The sequence below is a fragment of the Protopterus annectens genome, chromosome 1.part1 (assembly GCF_019279795.1).
Source record: "Protopterus annectens isolate FY-2018-M chromosome 1.part1, PAN1.0, whole genome shotgun sequence".
Classification (NCBI taxonomy): Eukaryota; Metazoa; Chordata; order Ceratodontiformes; family Protopteridae; genus Protopterus; species Protopterus annectens.
The window spans coordinates 771,561,259-771,584,970 of NC_056726.1; positions in this window are offsets into that span (position 1 = coordinate 771,561,259).

Here is a 23,712-nt window from a genome sequence, read left to right on the forward strand (position 1 = left end):
GGACATCCTCCAAAAGGGCCTTACTGAGATGGGCACCTGGTGTCAAAGTCATGGCCTCAAGCTAAATGCCAAAAAATGCATAGTCATCCCGTTTGGGAAAAACAAAACACCCACGAATTACCACATAGGTGGCAGCCCCCTTAATACAGAAGAGGTAATAAGAGATCTGGGGACCCAGGTGGATAGTAATCTCTCCTTTGACAATCATATTGCCAACATAGTTAGGAAATCCTTCTATGTGGCCCATCTAATTACTAAAGGGTTCGAATCTAGAAATAAAGAGGTTATAGTGCCCCTCTGCTTGTCACTCATCAGACCCATCATACAGTACAATGCCCCATTTGGGATGTACCTTACAAGACACTTCCAACAGCTGGAGAGACCACAAAAGTACCTCACCAAGAGGGTTACTGGCCTCAAACATATGTCCTATGCAGCCCGACTGAAAAAAACTCCGGCTGTACTCAGTGACCTATCGCTTACTCAGAGGTGCTGTCTGCCTGACTTACAAAGCCATGTCCAACTCAGAATTGATGGACATGCTCCACCTAAAGAAATCCAAGTCACTGCGAGCCATGCGCTCTAGTGAGCGAAACCTTGGTACAACAATAAATAGAATATGCTGGAGGGATAGATTTCTGTCACAGAGACACCCCCATGCTTTGGAACAAAATTCCAAACTACATTAGGCAGAGCCCCTCACTAACACTCTTCAAGAGAAACCTTGATGAGTGGATGGGTAACAGAAAATACACCCCTGGGATCACTTCATTAGCTCTGCTTGACAGAGGATCAGTTAATTAATCAATGGGGCGGCGAAAGCCGACACACTCTGGCTAGGCTTATAAATGCCCTTGGACAGATAGCCTAGTACCTACCTATGAACCTATAGGCTCTTGCAGCAGTTTGAATGAAGAACATAGTACAGTTGTGCAAGTCCTACTTACCCATAACAGTAGATGTTCAAAGTTCTTCACTGCTGTAGTAACCACACACACTTACATCCCCAGTTGTAGATATTTGAGGTAGGACACTTATTACGGTTGTTATTGTTTGATTTTTATGGTAATTATTGATTGTTCATTGTTGTTCTCAGGATGACGCTTCCTTCCTTTGTTGGGGCAGTAAAATCCTGATATACTTCACTTCAGAAAAGGCTGCAGCTGATCAGCAGACAGAGTGAGTGGAAAGGAGTGGAGTAAGAGCTTTGGCAAGCTGGCTAGCTGCTGTGCCCTTGTTGGGACATTACCATAGGCTACTGCAGCAGTGAAGATATTCAAACATCTACTTGTATGGGCTGAGTAGGACTTGTACAGTTGTACTTTTCTCACTCTACAAGCCTTAACCAACCTCTGCATTTCTGTTTTATGCTAGGGAGACAATGAAGCTACAGCATGATACGTCAGTCACCCATCTTGACTGCATCTGGAGTGCTTCTCCAAGGGCCTCTGCTGAAAATTGCTTTACTCCAAGTCAGACATTCCCAGTAAACAAATATAATTATTATTGTTAAAAATTATACTTTACTATCATGATGCATGTTGTCTAATTTAATGCATCTCCCTGGACATCCTTTGCTGCTGTGAATCTGTGATAATGAAATGGATGAAAGAAGTCTGAATGTGCCTGAGTGTTATGAAGCTTGGTAATATTCAGCTGTGGTAACCTCTGTTTTAACTTTACCTCATTGAGTATTTACTTTAAACTAATGGCTGTTGTAAGATGTTATGCAAGGGTTCTTGATGGAAAATTTGAATGTGAACCTCTGTGTTGTATTCTGTGGCTCAGTTTTTATAGCTGCATCTTGAACATTATGATAATGTTGAAGTGTGTGAGCTGATGGTGCTATGAGCCATCTGCTGGTGTGTGACTACTTTGGATTTTGGATTGGATTTCTTCATGATATGGATAATTCCATTACTTTTTTATTTTTTCCTCTTATGTTAGTCTGTTTTATTTTAAAATTTGTTTTACCTTAAAGTTGTTTTTATTGGAATTTTAGAAGTTCTTGCTTTGAGTCAGATAGGGAGGAAATCTTTTTCATTCACAGGTTGAAAAATAATTAAATCTGGCTAATTATTGGGAGGAGCTGAAAAGTAAGATTTCTTATTTAGGGTATTTAACTGCAATTGCTTTGGGCTACTGCTTGTGTGTGACTGCATTGGATTTTGGATTTGATTTTTTTCATTTTCAGTTTGGATACTTCAATCATTTTTATTTATTTGCCATTATTCTAATACACTGTGCTTTATTTTAAATGTTTAAGTTTTTTGTCAGAGTTTTTAACATTATTGGGTAGGGTCATTTAGTTAGAAAATTACCACTCAATGACTGAAAAGGAATTCAATCTAGCTAATTAGTGGAAAGAGCCAAGAAGTAGGATATCTTACTTGGGGTATTTAGCAAATGTCTTTCTTAGCTGCTAGTGTTATGAGACTACTTGATTGTGACTGCATTGAATTGCTGACCATCCACCTGCCCAGTCTTTGTTGTGCTTTTAAATTTGGTGGCTTTTGAAATGTCTGCCCCTACTGTAAATATGACTTTGAAAATTCCTATCAGTCTCATCTTATCTGCTTATTCTTCTGGACAATGAAAGATCCCACTGGAAAGGCCTTCACTTAGACTTTTAAAGCTTTTGCTTGCCTTTGTTTCATACCACCCCAATCATTTAGTGCACACTGCAATAATTACCGGAAGCCACGGTGGTGCATGGTAGCATTGTTGCCTCACAGCAAGAGGTTCTCCCGTTCGATTCTTGGCTGGAACGCCTTCTGTGTGGAGTCTGCATGTCCTCCCTACAGTTGAGTGGCATTTGAAAGACATGCATGAATGGGCGTGCCTTCGTTGAAGGTTGGGCGTCAGGCTGGCACCTCGGCACCATAAAAATCTACTGCCAATCATTAGCGGACCGGAGTTCCGCTCTGGCAACCCCTAACTGGGAAAAAGCCAGAAGAAGAACAATCCTTTTTTCCCATCTTACCTTTACAGTCTGTAACATCTGTGACTAGACTACCAATCACTGGGGAGGCTATAAAGTGCTCCTCAGAGTAGTGTTTGTGTTTTGATTTTGTGAAAGAAGAAGCAGGGGGATATTATTTCCTAGCCTTTCTAGCGATTACCAAGCACTAGAAAGCCTGAAAATAACTTCTTCAAAGCCAACTTGGGATTAATACTACTGCTTTGCTCCTAATAGGAGAAGGAGCAGAGGGACATTAATTCCTGATGGCCTCTGGTTAGGCAATGTGTATGGGACTGCACTTGATTGATCTAGTCGAAGTTCTTTTGAGAACCTCTTCCGCTCACTCATTTGTGCAGCTTAGATTTGGATTAGGTTCTGTCAAGATTACCTACCAAGAGAAGACTATAGGAGGTGTACTGAACCCAGCAACATTTAGGTTAATACCACCTCTCAAGAAGCAACTTGGGATTAGTGCTACTGCTTTGTTTCTGGTGAGAGAAGGAACAAATGATAATTGATTCCTAGCTGCATGCAGCTGAGTGAGACCAACACTATCTCCACTAAAAGAAAGCAGCTCCAGTAATCATTTCCAAGCCTCATGGGTTCTACTCCCCCTTCATCCCGCATTAGTAAACACCTTGAATTATGGATTTGCAGTCTACAACCATCTCTGTAGCCAGCTTGGTTGAAATGGGCATCCTGAGACAATGTAGCAACTGTCTCATGTTTACTGACAACCACTCATTCCTTAAATAAATTGACAGTGTGTGAGAGATGGAGTTATATAATGTTATTGGAGGCAAAGCTGTCATACAAAGCCAAGACAAATAACATGCAGGTTGTTAGTACCGCACTAAACCAATGATACACAGCTCAGTCACAACCCACAGCTCTATATGTGATGAGGCTCTTAAAAGTGATCTGTCTAAACCACAAAAGCATCCTTAATGTAACCTGAAAATAAGTATCCTCAGCAATCTCACTAACACACAATACAGGCAGCACCCAACTTGAAGCTTACATCTTTGAGTTAAACTGATTCAGTTTAAAAGCCCTTAAGGCACACTTCCACGCAATCGTAAATCCTTGACATATGCAAGCCCATAGTGATTCAAATCAGTGCACCACTCACCAGGCACTGTGAGGAGAGAGTCATGATCAGTTGCCTATCAGATGTCACAAATCACCAAACCGTGCATGCACTCAAGTCCTTGTATGTCAAGTATGCATGTGACACAGTCATAGTGCATGTGGGTGTAAATAACTTGACAAATACCCTCTGGACTTTATAAAGAGATACATGATGGAGCTCTAGGAATGTGTGTCTGAGACACGTATGAACCTAGCCTTGAGCAGCATTCTGCCATCACCAAGAATGATGCTGTAATATGAGTAAAAGATTATTGACTTCAACAATAGGCATAGCTTCTGGTATCATTCTAATGGGGTACAATATATATCAGCCTTAGAGGAGATGGTAGTCCTAACTCCATCATTGCAGGGTTTCAATGCCTACCACATGTTCAGGCCCACTATATCACATGAAGGCACTAAAGATGGCAGTGTCTCCACATTCTTAAAAAAAATCACCTCCAGTTTCATCAAGCAAAGTAATGACTTGGAACTCCTCCATGTCCAACTTGCTATTAACAAAACCCATTATTGTATCATAGATGCATACTAGGCTTATGACCACTGGGATATGTGCCTTGGAGTTTATTTTAAGGAGTATACTTAAGCTAGAGCAAGATTTACAGGGCTGCTTCTGTCCATAAGAGACATAGGTGCTAGACCCAGGGTGTATTTCCTCTCCTGTCCAGTGGTCCAGGTTTCTATTGAGTAGTTTGGAAAGACCTCTGTTTTACATGGATGAGAAGCCTGTTCCAGAGAAAGGGAATTCTCTGAAACACATTCCTGTCCCCCAATATGCCCTATTTCTGTTGCAAGCAAAGTTTAAATCCCTAGGACAAGTAATTCTGATGCTATTCATTTTGAGGATATATAAAAGGTCCATCAGAGTGAGCTCTAAGGATGACTTTTAGTCTAGTCATAGATCAGCTGTCCACAGTCTGTAGGAAAAAGAGTGTAGCATTAGGGCTTTGAGGCAGCATAGGACATGCTCTTTACACCCTTTATTCTTTTTGTGAGTAGCCTCTGTGGATGATCCAGTTCTTGCATGTGCCCAGTCAGGCACATACCAAAGGGAGCATTATACTCAGTGATGGATCTAATGACAGGGAATGGGTGTGTTTTGAAAATCCATTTACTTTTTGTTTGAGGATGTTCATTAAAACAAAAAGTATTGAAAAATGTGGCATAGGTATAAATGTAGATGAGAAGAAATAGCTGTATAAAACAGTCTGACAAACAGTGTGTGCATGTAAGACAAAAGTTGGAAATACACAATCAAAGGCCTGTCGCATATATCAGGTTGGAATAATAGCTTTTTATCATAATGGCTATACTATCCATACCCTGGAATGTAAATCATTTTAAAGGTATAGACAAAAAGGCAAAATAATTGAATTGCATTACGAAATACAGATAGCAATGCTTTGGGAAATGCATTTGGGAAAAATAGCATATACATTTGTCAGAAGAAAGGATTCTGGGATGGGTATTCTACAGACTATCTGGGACAGAGGAACAGGGGAGTAATACTGATAGCTAGAGGGGCTGTAGTAGTGATAGAAGAGGAAAAATGACAGCAATGGTAGATTTGTGGAAGTAAGGGGCTGTTGGCAAGGAAGATTACACCAGCATATATTTATATTTCATCAAAAACTGTTATTATGGAGCTTAAGAAATTTTGGGGACAAATAATGAGCTTTCAGCAGGGTGTGCTACTAACAGGTAGGGACTGGAACTTAATTTGCAGTAGTGAGGATGTATTGGGGAGACCTAGAAGGGAAAATATAATAAAATACAGTAGATTTCTGAAGAAATTTACAAAAATATTTGGTATAGAAGATGTGAATTTAGTAGTAGAAACTCTGATAGAACGTACATATTATTCCCTAAGGTACAATAACTGGGCTAGACTGGATAGATATTATATTTCACAAAAACATGCATTTTATTAAAAGCTTCAAAACCCATCCACTAACTGTTTTGGATCATACACCAACAAAAACAAGGGCAAAAATGCAGGGCAACAAAGTAAAAATGAGACAATGGTGCATTTCCACTTACATGTTAGAAGAGAATTTAAGGAATGGGTAGTGGAAGTAGTTCAAGTGTTATTAAAGAAGACAGAAATGTTTTAGAAGTATATATTAAAAGCAAGATGACAATTAGTCGGATTATTCCCTTTTCTCCAAGGTATAGCAGTCTTGGAGTTGGTATATATAAGCTTGTGGTTTACTCCCTGCAAAAAAAAAAAAAAAAAGTTTAAAGGAGAAAAACAATCTTTGAGATTTTCTCTTTTCCTCTCCTGTGGTTTTAGTCTTTTTTGTTTTTTTGGCTTGTTGGCACTAGGCATTTCAAGTGCAACAACTGCTGTTTGGTGCGTGTTGTTGCAGAGAAAGCATTTGACAGAATAAGCTCCAATTTTTTTTTTTTTTGAGTACAGCAATGGAAGTATTTACATTCCCTGATACATTAAAAATGTTAATCAAGAGGATATGTGAAGTATTGACAGAAAGAATTAAAGTGGGGAGTCCCTCTCAGAGGAATCAGGGAGTGGTGTCCTCTTTCCCCTTTGTTATTCATTTAGAGTAATTGGCAAAGAAAATAAGAGATTCAGAAATGTAAGGTTATAGTTGGTATAGTAATCAAGAAAAGTGGTCTTATTTGCAGAGGGTATTATGGTGTACCTGATAAATCCAAAAAGGGACATCTCACTGTTGTGGAAAAATTTGGGGACAGTTTCAAGCATTTTAAGGATATAAAATTAATGAAGATAAAACAAAGATTATAGCAATAAATTATGTATCTGACACACTAATTAGCTCAGGAATACCTACATTTATAAGTACATGATAAGATGTATTTAGAAGTATCAATTAAAAGGCTGTTATGGCAGCTAAAGATATGTGGGAAGAGACTAAACAAAAGATAGTACAAAAGTGATAAACTGGAAGCTCTTGATTATGGGTCTGGATAGTAAGACACAAACAATGAAAATGTTTTTAGTCCCTTTAGATTTATGTTTTCATCAGGCATATTTTTATCAACCAGAGGAGAAGGAGTGGACAATAATTAATAAAGAGTTAAAGGAATATATCTTGGAGGGGAAGAGGACATGAATAAAGATGGATAGGTTGATCATTGGAGCCCAGAAAGTTTAGAATTTTTACTTGGAAGTGTTTCAGTAGATACTGTTATACCCAAGCAAACTTCAAAGAAATTTTCCTTGAGTAGATAGCAAATGTTGGAGGTATGATGGAGAAGAAATAGGTAATTATCAACTCACTGCACTCCCAAAACATATGTTCCCAGATTTTAAAAATTCCCAGTAGAGTACTCTTGTTAGAAATATAGTGTGATCTGTAACTACAGAAATTATTCTTTTCAGCTGGGACATGGTATATGAATTGCCAAAACATAGTAAGGCTTTATTATGTTTAATTCTATTGGCTGCTAAAAAAGTAATTACTAGTAAATGGAAATCAAAGTCTAAGCCAACTGTGTTTGAAACATTGAATATTATAAAACAGATAAAAGAACTGAAAGAGGTGGCTTTCCAGGATGACTGCACACTAATCAACAGCTTAATTTCAGCTCTTGAGTGTGAAAAAAGAAACTGATAGATAAAGACCAGTAATTCTGCCTGTTTTACTAAAATTCAGTTACTGACTAGTAAGTACACTGCCTGGACACCAGTAAAGAAGAAACTTAGTGAGCCTGAAAGAAAATCAAAATGGTAGAAATTATAAAGAGAAAACAATGATGGAAGAATCCAGCAGCTTTTCAGCAAAAAGCAATTCAAGCTTCAGCTTTGCTTCAAGAGATGGCTTCCAGTAATTTACAAGAAAAAACATGTAAAATGTGCTTAGAGTTTATGAAAATAAATGAAACATTGAATGAGTATAGCCACTCAAATAACAAAAGGCTGGAAGATGGAAGAAGCTTTAAAAAGCTATTCAGGTGTACTGATAAAACTGCAAAAATCGGAGGTTGAAATAAAGAAGAAAAGGTTGACTGAGTATCAGACTGCTCAAGAAGAGCTGCTTTAAAAATGGTAGTGTTAGAGGACAGAGCATGCAGAGTAAACCTGGAATTTTCTGCTGTACCAGAGAAACTGGAATGAACAGACTGCATTCATTTGATGAAAGCACATATGGACTGGTATTCAATTGCAGGATTTGTTAATTGAAGGGGCACATTGTGTGTATGCTCCAAACCAGGCCATAAGAAAGCAGCCAAGATATCTATTAGTAAAGATGCAATCATGCCAACAGAAGGAGTTGATCCCAACAAAACTGTGTCAGAAGGTTAAAATATTAAAAATTGGAGAGAGTCGAGTGTTTGTGGAAAATAATTATTCACAGTACACCAGGCAGAAAAGAGGCAAATTTATCCCAGCAGGTAGGGAATGTCCAGAGGCATGAGTGAGATTAAAGATGCTGTATACAACTGGCTTTAGAATATTTTTTCCTAGAAGATCAAAGTGATTTTTGATGCAGAACAGGCTAAGGGGTGAATACAACAGTTTGTCCAGTAAGGCATGAGTCATCAAACAGAAGGGGGGGCCTTCTTCTAAATTTTCTGATGGCAAGGCTCATACAGAGGCTTTGCCCTGAAACCCTTTCCAGTGTTCCAAAGGAAAACACTTGGGAGAGAGGGAGAGAAAATAATACAGTAGTTGATTAGAAGTATCAGGAGTACCTTGGACTTGAACCAGAGTCTGGGGTTGGGAGACAGAGATGAACAGTCAGAAGACCAGCAACATTGAAATTATTGAATAAATATGAGACTATAAAGCATCAATCACATTTGTGAAATATGGCTTTTACAAGAAAAAGTGGCTGTGAAAGATACGATTTTTATTGACTTTGCTAAAATTATTGAGAGGCTGACAGGAATATGCACCACTTTATATCATTAATGTTTGCAAGGACACTAAAAGAGAAAAAAGAAAAAGGGGAAAGTAACTGTAAGTACAACATTTTTGTTCTTAGTGTTTGTATAAAATATTTTATGATATAAATTGCATGTTATATAAGAAAGCATTTTTAGTGATTGTTGTATGTGATAAAGCTACTAAAGAAACAGGTGCTTTTTTCTCTCTTTTTGTGTTTTAAGAAATGCAGGCATTACAAAGTAAAAAGAGAAGGAAGTCAGTAGATTGCAATCTTGGGCTGATGAGTTGGAGAGATTGGGTGTAAAAGTATACTGACTGTAATATGTGTAGAATTGAATTTTCTTTTACTTTTGCATAGGCGAATGTGTAGATTAATGCCCTTGGCTTAATGTAATGACAAGTTTTTTTATTTGTAAATGCAAGTAGGCTTAAAAAATGAGAGGCCAATATATAATAAATATATTTAGGTTCATAGGTTCATAGGTTCGTACTAGGCTATCTGCCCTAGGGAATTTATAAGCCTAGCCAGAGTGTGTGTGGCTTTCACCACCCCTTAGAATGAGAATACTACGCCCATTTAGGGTTTAGTTTACTGTGCCTCTGTCTAGTAGTGACACAGAGATGACCCCGGGGTAAACCTACGATCTCCCATCCACTCGTCAAGACTTCTCTTGAATAGAGTTAGTGAGGGGCTCTGCCTAACATGGATTGGGATTCTGTTCCAGAGTGTAGGGAGCCTCTGGGTTATGAATCTGTCCCTCCAGCACGTCCTATTTATTTCTGTGTTGAGGTTTAAGTCTCTTGCTCTCGTGGCTCTGATGGATTTGGATTTTTTGAGGTGGAGCATGTCCATTAATTCCGGATTGGACATGGCCTTGTACGTTAGGCACAGGCCACCTCTGAGTAGGCGGTATGCGACTGAATAGAGCTGGAGGTTTTTCAGTCGGGCAGCATATGACATATGTTTAAGACCCTTTATCCTCTTGGTGAGGAACTTTTGGGGTCTTTCCAACTGCTGCAGGTGTCGGGTAAGATACATCCCAAATGGGGCATTGTACTCAATCATTGGTCTAATAAGAGATGAGTACAGGGGCACAATGACCTCTCTTGATCTAAATGTGAAACCCTTCATGATAAGGTGGGCAATATAGAAGGTCTTCCTAACCACTTTGGCAATGTGAGTGTCAAAAGAGAGGTTACTGTCAACCTGGGTCCTTCTTTAAGCAAATAAATGTTCAGTGCCAATTGAGAAATCTGGACCTGAGGTCAGCTCTACATTTTGTTCTAATGTTTCCATGGAAACATGCTGACTAAAGGTGAAGGCAATAAATTGAAGAATCTGGACATTGTTTACTGAGAGAAACATAACATTAAAAGATACAAGGGGAAGCAGTTCAGTAAAAAAAAGTCTGAAATTATTGGAAGTGAATAAGTGCTAGCTTTTCTGGTAACTAAATAATTTAATGCATTTACTAGAGCACTGTATAATTAGGTTTTATTTAAAGATAGCCAGTGTAGTTTTTCTTAAGGATGAAAGTTAACATTTTCTAAAAACATACAAATTGTTTTTCACATCTAGGAGGGGAATAAAGATTAGACAAGAAGAGACAGCAAATAGTTGAAGTAGGAGCACAGACTGTAACATGCATCTTAACATGGACAACCTTAATTCTAGATTAATTATTGTCTATGGATGTAGCGGTCAGTTTTGTGGCGATTGTTCCTATCAGGAGGGTTAAATTTCATTATTTGAAGGTGTACATAGTTTTGTTTGTTTGGCTTAAGGTAATAGGTTATGTTTTTCTTTTTTTAGGGTTTTCAGTAAAACAAGAAGTCTTGTAAAATGTGATATAAGTTCAAATGGAGATGACAAGAAACAACTAAATAAAGGATCAACTTGCCGAGCATCAGATGGTGCGTGTAACACAAAAGCTGGAAATACACATGTAAAAAAGCTGTTATATATAATAGGTGGAGATAATAAATTCTTATTATAATAGCTACACTAAACACACTAATTTGGAATGTGAATGGCTTCACAGGTGTAGACAAAAAGGCAAGAGTACTGAATTATATTAAGAAATGCAGTGTGCAAACAGTAGTGCTACAGGAGACACATTGGGAAAGAAATGAGCATGTTAGTTTAATAAAGATAGGAGTTCAGCATATATATTCAGCTGAATATCAGGGACAAAGTTAAAGGGGAGTACTTGTACTAATTGCTAGAGGGCTTCCAATAATGATAGAGGAGAAAAAACAAGATAGTAATATTAGATGTATGGTAGTAAGGGACTACTAGCAAGGGAGGAGGATTATGCTTGCATGTATTTAAATTTCCACCTAAAACTGCTATTAAGGAGCTTAAGATAATGTTGGGAGAAATAATCAGCTTTCTGAAGGGAATATTAATTATAGTGGAGGACTGGAACTTGATTTGCAACAGACCTAGAAGAGAAAATATAACAAAAGAGGGTAGATATTTGAAGAAATGTATGAAAATATTGGGTGTGGAAGATGTGAATTCAGTACTAGGAACTCTAAGAGAATTTACATATTATTACACAAGGTACAACTGGGCTAGAATAGACAGAAATTATATTTCACAGGATCATGTGCATTTAATTGAAAGCTTTAGCACACAGTCAATAACTATTTCAGATCATATGCCAGTAACAACTAAGATAAAAATGAAGGTTAATGAAGTACAAATTACACACTGGTGATTCTCTACTGACCTGTTAAAAAGAGAGGAATTAAAGGAATGGAAAGTGGAAATTATTCAAGAATTATCAGGGAAGATAGAAACAACTTCAGACATTATGTTAGTGAGTGGGATAAAATGAAAGTGGAGTTTAAAAATAGGGTAGATATAAAAGAAAAATAAAAGAAAATGAGATATGGTTAAGAAGTAGCAAGACTTTTTTTTATAGGAACTGACAAAGGTTAAATTATTGCAGAATAAGGGGGAACTTAAAGAAGAAGAAGAAGGGGCACAAATGCATAAAGCTAAAGAGAAAATAAATGAGTATCTGAATAATATGCATGAGTTTAGAAAGGTCTCTGTTGAGCAACTGTTTTTGGATAATAACTCTAGAGAACACAAACTTTTAGCACAATGACTTAGGCAACGGAAAGTATCTTTCTGCTTGGGATGACATGATTGACAGACCTCGATGCTTTGCCAGAGATGGCTTGCATCTGTCACCTCTGGATTTCCGGGTACTGGCTAAGGCTCTTGAAACCCCTATAGTGCCTTTTTAAGGTGGTGTTCCAAAGACCAAATTACCACTCTAACAGCTATAAATAAATGCAGTCTGAGGGTCATGCTGCTAAATGCTAGAAGTCTAAATCTCAAGATGCACTTGCTCAAAGCACTCCTCAAAATGGAGAACATCAACATTTGTGCTGTAATGGAGACCTGGTTTAAAGTGGCAGAAAGCATCACTGCACTACCAGGCTATATGTCATTCCACACCTTTTGGCCCTGAAACATGGACTGTAGCTCCAAAGGTGGTGGTGTCTCCATATTCATAAAGTATATGCACACCTCCAGACTAGTAGCCCAGCATAACGCATCTGATATACTTCAGGTACTGTTAACATTAGGTAAGATGGCGGTCCAGGTCATAGCCTACTATAGGTCCCCAACCATGTCCCTAGACTCTCACTCCATGTTCCTAAGCACCCTGGAATCTATTAAGGTCCAACCCAACACTGTTATGCTAGCAGACTTCAACTACCCCTCCATCAAATGGGAGAACTACTCAAGCACCAATACACTGGCCCAACGCTTCCAGGAAATTCATCAATTCCAATCCCCTGGACCAGCTCATTCTGACCCCCACTAGAGGAAGCAATGTCCTTGACCTGGTTATTACTAACATGGGCGACCGTTGTTCTACACCAGTAGTCAATCCCTCCCTGGGCAGATGTGACCATAAACTAATCACAAGGGAAATCCACATCTCACCCACACCCCCTGCAAAGGTAACCACCTTGAAAACCTTCTCCAAAGCTAACTTTGGGCTCCTAAAAACAGAGGTGGCTAACTTCACGGCACCCATGCCAATGGAAAATAGCTGCATGACTGCCGAATCATACACCAATGCACTGTACGAACATGTACATAAATGCATGGAACTAGCCATACCCAACAGAACCAAGACACTCTCCTCCAAAAAAAGGAAGCCAGTTTGGTGGTCCCCTGCCATTAATAAACTCTACAACAGAAGGAAGAAATTGTTGCAGAAAAAAATTGAAGTCCCAAGACTGGAAAAACTCCCTTATTAGCCTCAACAAAAAGTTGAGATTTCTCATCAAGTCCTCTAAAGCCAGCTATGAAGGCAGAATTGCGGCAGACACTAAAAACAATCACAAAACCTTCTATAGTTATATCAAGAACCTCCACGGCAATACCCAGATTTGCTCTGAGTTACTGCACAATGGTACCTCCTATACTGAGCCAACAGATATTGCCAACATACTGGCCAACAGATTCAGTGCCAACTTTACTCCTCCCCCCAAAGGACCAATCACAATACCAGAAGAATGCCAGGCACCCAGCATTACTGCAGCACAGGTTAAAGCTGCATTGTCCAAAGCCAAGAAAATAGCTTCCATGGGACCCAAATAATATCCCTGGCTGTGTTCTACATGAACTACAAAGTAAACTGGCACCACATCTGTGTGCCCTGTTCAGTCACAGCCTCACCTCAGGCTTTGTCCCTACCGAATGGTGCACTAATACAGTCATCCGCCTCCATAAAGGGGGAGCAACTACAGACCCTGGGAATTATCACCCCATTAGCACGACGAGTCTGATATGTAAAGCTATGGAGTGCATCATATCATCATGGACCTGATTAACAAAGATATAGGAAATCTCCAAACTCTAGACCCCATGCAATTTGGCTTTGTGAAAGGGAGACCATGTCTGCTTAACCTGGTTGACTTCTTTGAGTCAGTCACCAGGGCTGTAGATGAAGATAAGGCAGTGCATACAGCCTACCTTGATCTGGCCAAGGCCTTTGATACCATTTCTCACTCAGGAATTATTGATAAACTCACCAAACTAGGCATCAACCCCTATATCACTAGGTGGGTTGCAAATTGGCTCACAGATAGAATACACAGTGTGAAAGTAGTAGACTCCAGGTCGACTACCGACCAGTCACGAGTGGAGTCCCACAGGGATCAGTCCTGGGCCCTCTCCTGTTCGGCATCTACTTCTCCGAAGTCCAGGCCAACACAAAGGGACTCTGGCTGATGAAGTTCACATACGACTGCAAGCTGGGAACCATTATTAACTCCCCAATTGATGCAGACATCCTACAGGAAGGCCACACTGAGACCAATGACTGGTGTCAAAACCATGGCCTTAAGCTTAATGCCAAAAAATGTGTTGTCATCCCCTTTGGTAAAAACTCAGTTCCCACTAATTACCACATCAATGGGAGCCCACTGAACACTGAAGGCATTATAAGAGATTTTGGGAAGCAGGTTGACAGCAACCTCTCCTTCGACCACCACATAGCCTCTGTGGTCAGAAAGTCCTATGTGGCACATCTCATTACCAAGGGTTTTGCATCCAGGAAGAAAGAGGTCATTATCTCTCTCTACTCTTCCCTCATTAGACCAATCATTGAGTATAATGCCCCATTTGGCATGTACCTCAGTAGACACCTGCAACAGCTGGAGAGGCCACAGAAGTACCTCATGAAGAGGATCCTAGGCATTAAACACATGTCCTACATGGACAGACTCAAAAGCCTCCAGCTAGTCTCTGTCTTCTATTGCCTACTTAGAGGCAATTTTTGCTTGACGTACAGAGGCGAATTTTGCTTGACGTACAAAGCCATGTCTGACCCAGCTCTGTTAGAAATGCTACATCTAAAGAAATCCCAATCCCCGCTACATCTAAAGAAATCCCAGTCCCTCCACACCATATGCTCCAGAGACCTTAACCTCATTACCACAATCAACAGAACATGCTGGAGGGACAGGTTCCTCACCCAGAGACTGCCCATGCTCTGGAATAGACTTCCCATACATGTTAAGCAGAGAACCTCGCTGTCCCTCTTCAAGAGAAATTTTGATGAGTGGATGGGTAATAGGAAGCTCACCCTGGGGATCACTCCAGTGGCTCTACTTGAGAGAGGCATTCGGAACTAAGGTTGGGCGGCACGATGCTAGAGCACTTCTATGGGCTAGTTTGTAAAGGCTCCAGGCCCATTAGCCTAGTACACACCTGTGAACCTAAGTAGAAAGAATTGTCGATAAACTTAGGGAGGCTACAAGAAGAAAATCAGCCAGAGATCCTGTACAGGTATTAGAGGTATTTTGGAAGTTTTATGGGAATTTGTATAAAGCAGAAGAATGTGGGAATCAAGAAAATGCACAAATGGAAATATTTATGGAAACTGTGGTATGTCAAGGTTATTAGTACATGAAGCTCAACAATTAACAAGTAAGAAGTAAGATAGGAGAGGTGCCATAAAAAAAATGATGTATAATCGGTCTGCGGGAAAGTGTCCAGGAGTAGATGATTTTCCTTTGGAATGCTGGAAGCTAGAAGGGAAGAACGTGATAAAGATTTGGAACATTTTGTTTAACGGTATTTTAAAAGGAGGGAAGTCACCAACATCCTGGAAGAAAGCTGTGGTGGCTGTAGTAACCACCAGACCCAGCTTCATTTATGCCCATTTCAATTTTAAATCATAATTATAAAGTATTTATTTCTATATAGATAAAAGAATGGAAAAGGTTTTGCCAAAATTGATAGATACAGATCAGTGTGGTTTTGTGGAGGGTAGACAAACATTTGACAACATTAATAGAACAATGATGATCCAGAGGGATGCATAATGTAATAAAATACTGCTGTTGTTGGTAGGTCTTGATGCATAGAAAGCCTTCAACAGAGTAAGCTGGGATTTTATGAGTAGGTCAACGGAAACATTTGCTTTCCCTGATACAATAATGTGGTTAATTAGGATATATGAGGGATCAGAGGCAAATTTTAAAGTGAGAGGATTTTTTGCTAAGTTTTGCCTGAACAGATGAACCTGGCAGGGTGTCATCTTTTCCCTTTTTTATTTGCATTATATTTAGAGCCATTGGCTAAGAAAATAAGGGACCCAGAAATTCAAGGACATGATTGGTATGGTAATCAAGAAAATTTGACTTTATTTGCAGACAATATTATTTTGTACATGATGCAGTGGTGATGCTGCGGTAGCGTTGTCACCTCACAGTAAGACGTTGTCCTGTTCGATTCTCAGAGTGTCTTCTGTTTGGAGACATGCATGAATGGGCCTACCTTCGTTGAAGGTTGTGCGTCAGGGCCGGCAACTCAGCACGTAAAAATCTACTGCCATTCATTAGTGGACCGGAGTTCCGCTGTGGCGACCCCTCACCGGGAAAAGCCGAAAGACAGAACAACAACAACATTATTTTGTACATGATAAACCCAGGAAAGGACATCCTATTGTGGAACATTGAGTCAGCTTCAAGTCTTTTTAGGATATAAATTAATGAAGACAAAAGAAAGGCTAAAGCTGTAAACTATGTAGTCATATATGAACGGATTCAGCAAGGCGCATACTTATGGAGATATAATAAAATGAAATACCTAGGAGTATGGGTTAAAGGGATTTTGTTATGGCAGCTAGGGATATGTGAGAAGATACTAAACAAAAGATAATACAAAAAAGCACAAATGGAAATATTTATGGAAGACTTGGGTAACCCAAGATTAGAGGTAGATGAAGCTCAACAATTAATAAAGGTAGGAGAAGATGAGATAACAGAAGCTTTTGTTTATGGATATAGTTAGCAAGATACCAACAGTGAAACTGTGTTTATTCCCTTTAGTTACATATATGTAAGGCATATTTTTATCAACCAATGGAGAAGTTCTGAACAGAAATTAATAAAGAGTTGAAGGATTTTATCTGGGAGGGGAAGAGAACAAGGTATAAGTAGGATACGTTACTCCTTCCAGTAGAACAAGATGGTTTATGATTACCTGATTTGAAGGGATATTTTAATGCTACACAGTTAAAATTCATATACATAACACCAGCAGAAAGCTATAATTAAAAGTGGAAAGGAATAATGAAGAAGCAGGGAGGAAATTCAAGAAATAAGGAAAGAGAGAGAGAATGGGATTGTGATGCAGATCTTTAAGGAGAATAACAACAGCCATACATAATATTATATTCATAAAGTAGCAGAAAAAATTCTAAGAATGAAGCCAACACAAGAATGGAGAAAGGAGATTGTGCCGGTAGGGATGACTACAATTAGAGGTTAAGAGTAGGCAAGAGGAGGCTAGAATTTACTGGAGAAACCTGGCAAAGGAACCTCGGTATTGAGAGCAAGTAACTAGAGATGGAAAGGTAGTTGAGTGGGAGAAGGCCAAGAAGGCATTTGGACTGCAGGCTAGAGACTGCCTTCCTTATCAGGGATTGATATCAGAGTACAGACAAAAAGAAAGGATGAGAACCCCAAGTGAAAGACCTGCTCTGGCAGAGTTTCTAGAACAGAAGCAGTTGTTAAAAAAGGATAATTAATAGGGAATTTTTATTTTATTTATTTTTATTTATTTTTTTATTTTATTTTACATTTGTTGACCAGACCAGGAATATAAAATATTACACGATAACTATAGCAATCAGTCAGAGGAGGTTAGAAAAGACTGGGAAGTAAGACTGGATAAGCAATTCACAAGGAAATAATAGGAGGTGATATGTATGGTGGCTCCCAAATATGCAACAAAGACTGGGAACATATATTTTGGGAGTGTAATGAGCTGACAGACTGTATTAGAAATATTGGGTGAGCAAATGAATGTAACTAATGAAATGATTTTTTGAGCTGGGATACAGGACTTAAATTGCCTAGACACAGTAAGGCTTTGTTATGTTTAATTTTGGTGGCTGTCAAAAAACTTCTAGAAAATGGAAATCAGTGTATTAAACCAGCTGTATTCGAAGTAGTGAATACTGTAATAGAGATAAAAGACCTGGAAATGGAATATTTAGAAAAGGGTAGCAGCAAATTACATAGAAAAATATAAATTATGGGAATGATACATGCAGAATAATGGTTTGGAAGAGTGAGGTTTAAGGGAAGGAAAGAGTTGCCCAATGTATGTAATGTTGGATTGATGATTGTATAAAAGAATGTATAATGTTTGTAACTGTGAATATGTTAAAATAGTTTGTTTTCATTTATATACATTTATGTTTGCCTATGTCTTAAGTGATAGTTCAATAAAGGTGTTAAAAAAGAGAACTGGAAGAGGGATCCTTAGAAAAGGGCAGGATCAAATTACATAGAGATAAATCAAAATTGTGGGAACAATACATGCAGAATAATGTTCAGGAAGTCAAATGAGATTTAAAGGAAGGCAGGAATTGAGAAAAATGTGTAATGTTGGACTGATGACAACAATTTTAAAGCAAGGAAAGACATGTCATGTATACTGTATGTAAAAGGAAAAATGTTAATATGGTATTAGTTTAAGGATGTGTATACACAACAAAGTATTAGTTTGAGGGTGTGCACACTTATGCAACCAGCATATTGTACGTTTTTTATTTTTTATATTTTTTTCCCCTAACAGATTTGTTTGTTTTTCAATTGACTTGTACAGATTATAGGTCACATTTAATGTGGGAAAAGTTTTGAAATGATTTATTGTGGTCTCTTTTTTTATATCACAAAAATGTGGCATTTTAACAGGGGTGTGTAAACTTTTTATATTCACTGTATGTCTACAAATTTCTGGATTTCATCAATACAAACTCTTCAAATCAGTTAGTCTACACCCAAACCAGGGTGATAAAATCCTTAACTTGGTCAGCTTTGCCTGCCAGGTCAAATCAGACAACAAAAAATGTCACATTCACCTTAAGACTGAATTCGGATGCGTCTTCCAACACCTTGGTATTCTGAGGTTATGCTAATGCTATTCTATACTATACTATGTGATTGCCTGGCTAAATTCAAAAGTCCCATCCATCTTGATGACCAGAATCCCTTCCTGCCAAATTCTGTGCACATATAAATAGCTATATAGATGCATCTGTTGGACGGATTAACTTATCCCACTTGACTCTTTCCTGCCCTCTTTCCCTCCCAGATAAAATCCTTCAACTCTTTTTTAATTCCTATCCACAACTTCTCCTCTAATTGATTAGAGTATGGATGGCCTCATTTCCTTCAGAAAAATGCATGGTAAGGCAAATCCTGTTGTTCTAGTAACTTTCTAAGTCTATAAGAGCAATATTTAAAATCTATCCCTATTTTTGGGCCATTGTTCCCCTATTATTTTAGGCTTTGTCCAGATTTCTTGTACTAAGAGGTTGAGAGGTATGGAGGTATGGTATACAGTGCCCTAGCTTGGTGGTGGGGGGCAGGCTTCAACCTGCAATTTGGTTAGAGGAGACATGAGCCTGAATCCCCTACACCAGCTTCCAGACTGCTGAAGGAATTGTGAGCTTCAGTGGAGAAAAGAGCCTGAATCCTCTACACCAACTACCAGAATGCTGACAGAATTGTAAGTTTGAGTTTCGGTACATTTTCAGGCAATAGTGAGTTTCAAGGGAAGATAAATTTACTGTTGCTCAAGCTAAGTCTATTTTCAATGTGCAACTGTTTTGTTTAGCAAATGGCAATCACTGTTTGTGCTGTAGAATTCAAAAGCAGTGTTACTAGCATAATTGCCTTTGGTGCAGAAGGCTGTGGATTCTACTCCCACATCATGTAGATAGAATGCTGGTGTTGCAGTGCTCTTTTGATTGCTGATTATTTAGTGCATTTTAAGGGGGATAGGGGTTCTGCAATCCTGACTGTGTCCTCCTTTGTATGAGATGCCTAGTAACTATGAACTTGTCAGTCATTCCCTATTGCAATATTACCAAATTATCATTTTTTTAATGCTACATAGGCAATTAATTCTTCAAGGGCAGCAGGCACCGAATTTGCAGATGAAACACTAAAATGTAAAGTTGGTGGCCAGTAGCCACCTCTGCATTAGTTCCAGATCTCTTTAATGTGGAATTATTTGGATGATTTTTATTTCTGCAGAGAATGTGCTTATTAACTGATATTGGTGGATTGTAATGACAAATGTCTGAGTGACTTTTTATGGTTGAAATTTTCTGAAATGAGTAGTTTTGTCATTATTGGTTCATATATTTTGTTTTCATTGCTTACTGGAAGAATGTTCAAAACTACAAATTTAAATCACATTCTAACAAGTGGTGCTGGAATATAATTTAAAACAATCAGGAAGGTGAATCAAAGAACACATACATGCATGCATGGCCCTAAAAATGTATGCAAGGAGCCTATGGTTTGAAAATGGCTCAAAGGTAAACTTAATCCTCCACTGGCCAGATGCATTTTCTTTGAATGTGGGTTTTAATGCTGTTTCAATTAATGTGAGTTTCAAGGGCAGAGAAGTTTACTGCTCATACTAAGTCTGTTTTCACTGCGAGACTGTATTGTTTGTTTAGGAAATGGCTATTAGTGTTTGTGCTGTTTTATTTTAATATCTGTAATCATTGTAGAAGTAAATAAAAAAGCAGTATGCACACTGACAGGCTTGAACCATGTTTATGGTAAATGGAGAGAAATAGCCAAGTAGTGGAACACTGGACTGAATTGGGAGGGGGCTGCTGCAGGAGGGCTGGTCTGGGGGACCCAGTTTATTACCCTGCATAGGGCCCCATTTGACCTTGATCTGGCTCTGGCCCTTAACTCATAAAATTCCAGCTTACTCTGTCAAGTGTTTTCAATGGTATTTTCTAAAATTCTCCTTTCCTCTAGATCATCATTGTTCTATTAATGTTGTAAAATGTTTGCCTCCCCCTCCAAAAAACAACATTGATCCATAACTGTCAATTTTGGCATCATCATTGCCATTCTTTTAGCGATTATAGACAAAAATATTTTATAATCATAGTTTAGAATTGAAATGGTTCCATATGAAGCTGTATCTGATTTGTCTTTACCAGCTTTAGGTATTACATCCACCACAGCTTTCTTCCAGGATGTTGGTGATTCTCTGCCTTTTAAAATACTGTTAGCAGAACCTTCCAGGTCTTTATCATTGTCTTCCCTCCTAGCTTTCAGACTTCCACAGGAATGCCATCTGCACCTGGAGACTTTACGTGGATTAGTTATGCATCACCATTTTTATCTCCTCTCCTTCCATTATGTTAGTAATTGAGCCTCGTCTACCTCTAACCTTGGCGTATTTAATTCTTCTATAAAAATTTCCATTTGTACTTTTTCTTAATTTCTACACTTCTCTGCTTTATACAGATTTTCAAACAACTTCAGAAATATTTCTTATACCTCTATAGAATCTCTGGTTATTTTCCTTGTTACAGGCTCCATAAGCTTGGCAACAGCCTTTTCTACTTTCTGTTGCTTTGAGCCACTGTGCTAAAAGCTTTTGTGCTCTCGAGTTATTATCAGAAAACAATTAATTAACAGCAATCTTTTAAACTCATGCATATTATTGACATAGTCCCTTATTTTCTCTTTAGCAATCTGCAGTTGCACCTCTTCTTGTTCTGTGAGATTTCCACTATTGTACAATAACCTTTGTCAGTCCCTCTAAATAATTCTTGTTACTGTTTAAGTCATGTTTCTTTTTCCTTTATTTCTACCCTATTTTTATATCCCACTTTCATTTTATCACACTCCCTAGCTAGATTTTATGAAGAAGTTTCTATCTTCCCTAATAACTCCCAGATAATTTCCACTCCCCATTCCTTAAATTCCTGTCTGTTTAACAGATAGGTGGGGGAGTGCCAGTGTCTGATTTTGATTTCATTATCCTGCATTTTTATGTTAGTTATTATCAGCACATGATCTGAAATTGCTATTGGGTGCATATAAAAACTTTCAATTAAATGCACATGTTCCTGTGAAATATGATTTCTCTGTAGTCTAGCCCAATTTTAGTACCTTTGGGAATAATATGTGAATTATCTCCAAGCTCTTACTAATGAATTAATATCTTCCATACCAAATATTTTCATAAATTTCTTCAAACATCTTATAGGGCCTATACAAGCCTAGCCATAACAATTCCCTGGATATTTCTTCCCACAATCTTTACTTCTCTGGACCCTGTCTAGTAGGGCGACTGACATGATCCCCAGGGTGAATTTCCTCTCTCCCATCCAATCGTCAAGGTTCCTTTTGAAGAGGGCCAAGGAGGCACTCTGCTCTCTTTTGTTATATTTTCCCTTCTTGGCCCCACAGATATATGCTTACTGTTGTAAATCCAATTCCAGTCCTCGTCTATAAGTAATATTCCCTGCTGCAAGATGATTATTTCTCCCAGAATTTTCTTGAAATCCATTGTTGCAGTTTTATGTGGAATATAAATACATGCCAGTGTAATCCTCCTCCTGTGCCAGTAGCCCTTTACTACTGCAGATCTACAATTATCATTTTTTCATCTTCTGTCACTATTGGAGTTTCTCTAGCAATTAATACAAGTACTCCCCTTTTCCTTTGTCCCAGATATTCTGCTGAATAACCATCCTAAACTCCTTTCTTAATCAAATTCACATGCTCACTTCTTTCCAAACGTGTCTCCTGTAGCATACCTATTTGCACTCTGCATTCTTTAATAAGCTTTCTTTTTTTATATACCTGTGAGACCATTCACATTCAAAGTCTTCAAATAATAAAGATTAGCCCTATTAATAGAAACAATTGTCTACGATTGACAGGTACACACCCACTGGCTTTATTTAACCTATAATGAAAGTTATCCATGCTGATGCATAGTACTGCCTGTGCTTCTGCTTACATAAATGCTGCTTGTTTTTGTCTTTGTTTTTTGTTCCTGTCCCAGATGTAGAACACAGCTTGAATAGTTTCAGAAAACATTACCTTTTAGCCATTGAGAAAAAAAAAGTATTCTATTTTTATTGCCCTTATCAGCTTGTCTCCACAGAAACATGAGAACTAGATACACAATTGCTTTCAGCTGCAAGCATCCCATGTTACACTGTGTACAGTTTGCTAAAGGAAAATTTTTCATTATATTCAATGTTCTGTTATTTATTTGCTTCCACTTAAAACTTGTTACCTCTCAAGACATCTGCAACAACTGGAAAAGCCTCAGAAATACCTCACTAAAAGAATCACAGGCCTAAAGCAGATGCCCTATGCTGATCATCTAAAAAACTCCAGCTACACTCTGTCACATATCGTCTACTCAGAGGCGATCTCTGCTTAACATACAAAGTCATGTCAAACACAGAGTTGTTGGATGTGCTACACTTAAAGAAATCCCAATCCCTTAGCGCCACACACTTCAGGGATCTAAACCTTGTCATTACAATGAAAAAAAAAACATGCTGGAGGCATAGGTTCCTGACCCAGAGACTCCCCAGACTCTGGAATAGACTGCCCATACATGTCAAGCAGAGCACCTATTTGTCCCTCTTCAAAAGGATCCTTGACGATTTGATGGGAGATAGGAAAGTCATCCCCGGGCATCACGTCAGTCACCCTGCTAGACAGGGGTCCAGGGAAGTAAATATTGTGGGAAGAAATAGCCAGGGAATTGTTATGGCTAGGCTTGTATAGGCCCTAGGGCCAATAGCCCAGTACCAACCTATGAACCTATAAGCTCAAGCTAAGGGCCTTAATCCAGTCATTTCCCTAGACAAAAGTTTTAATTATA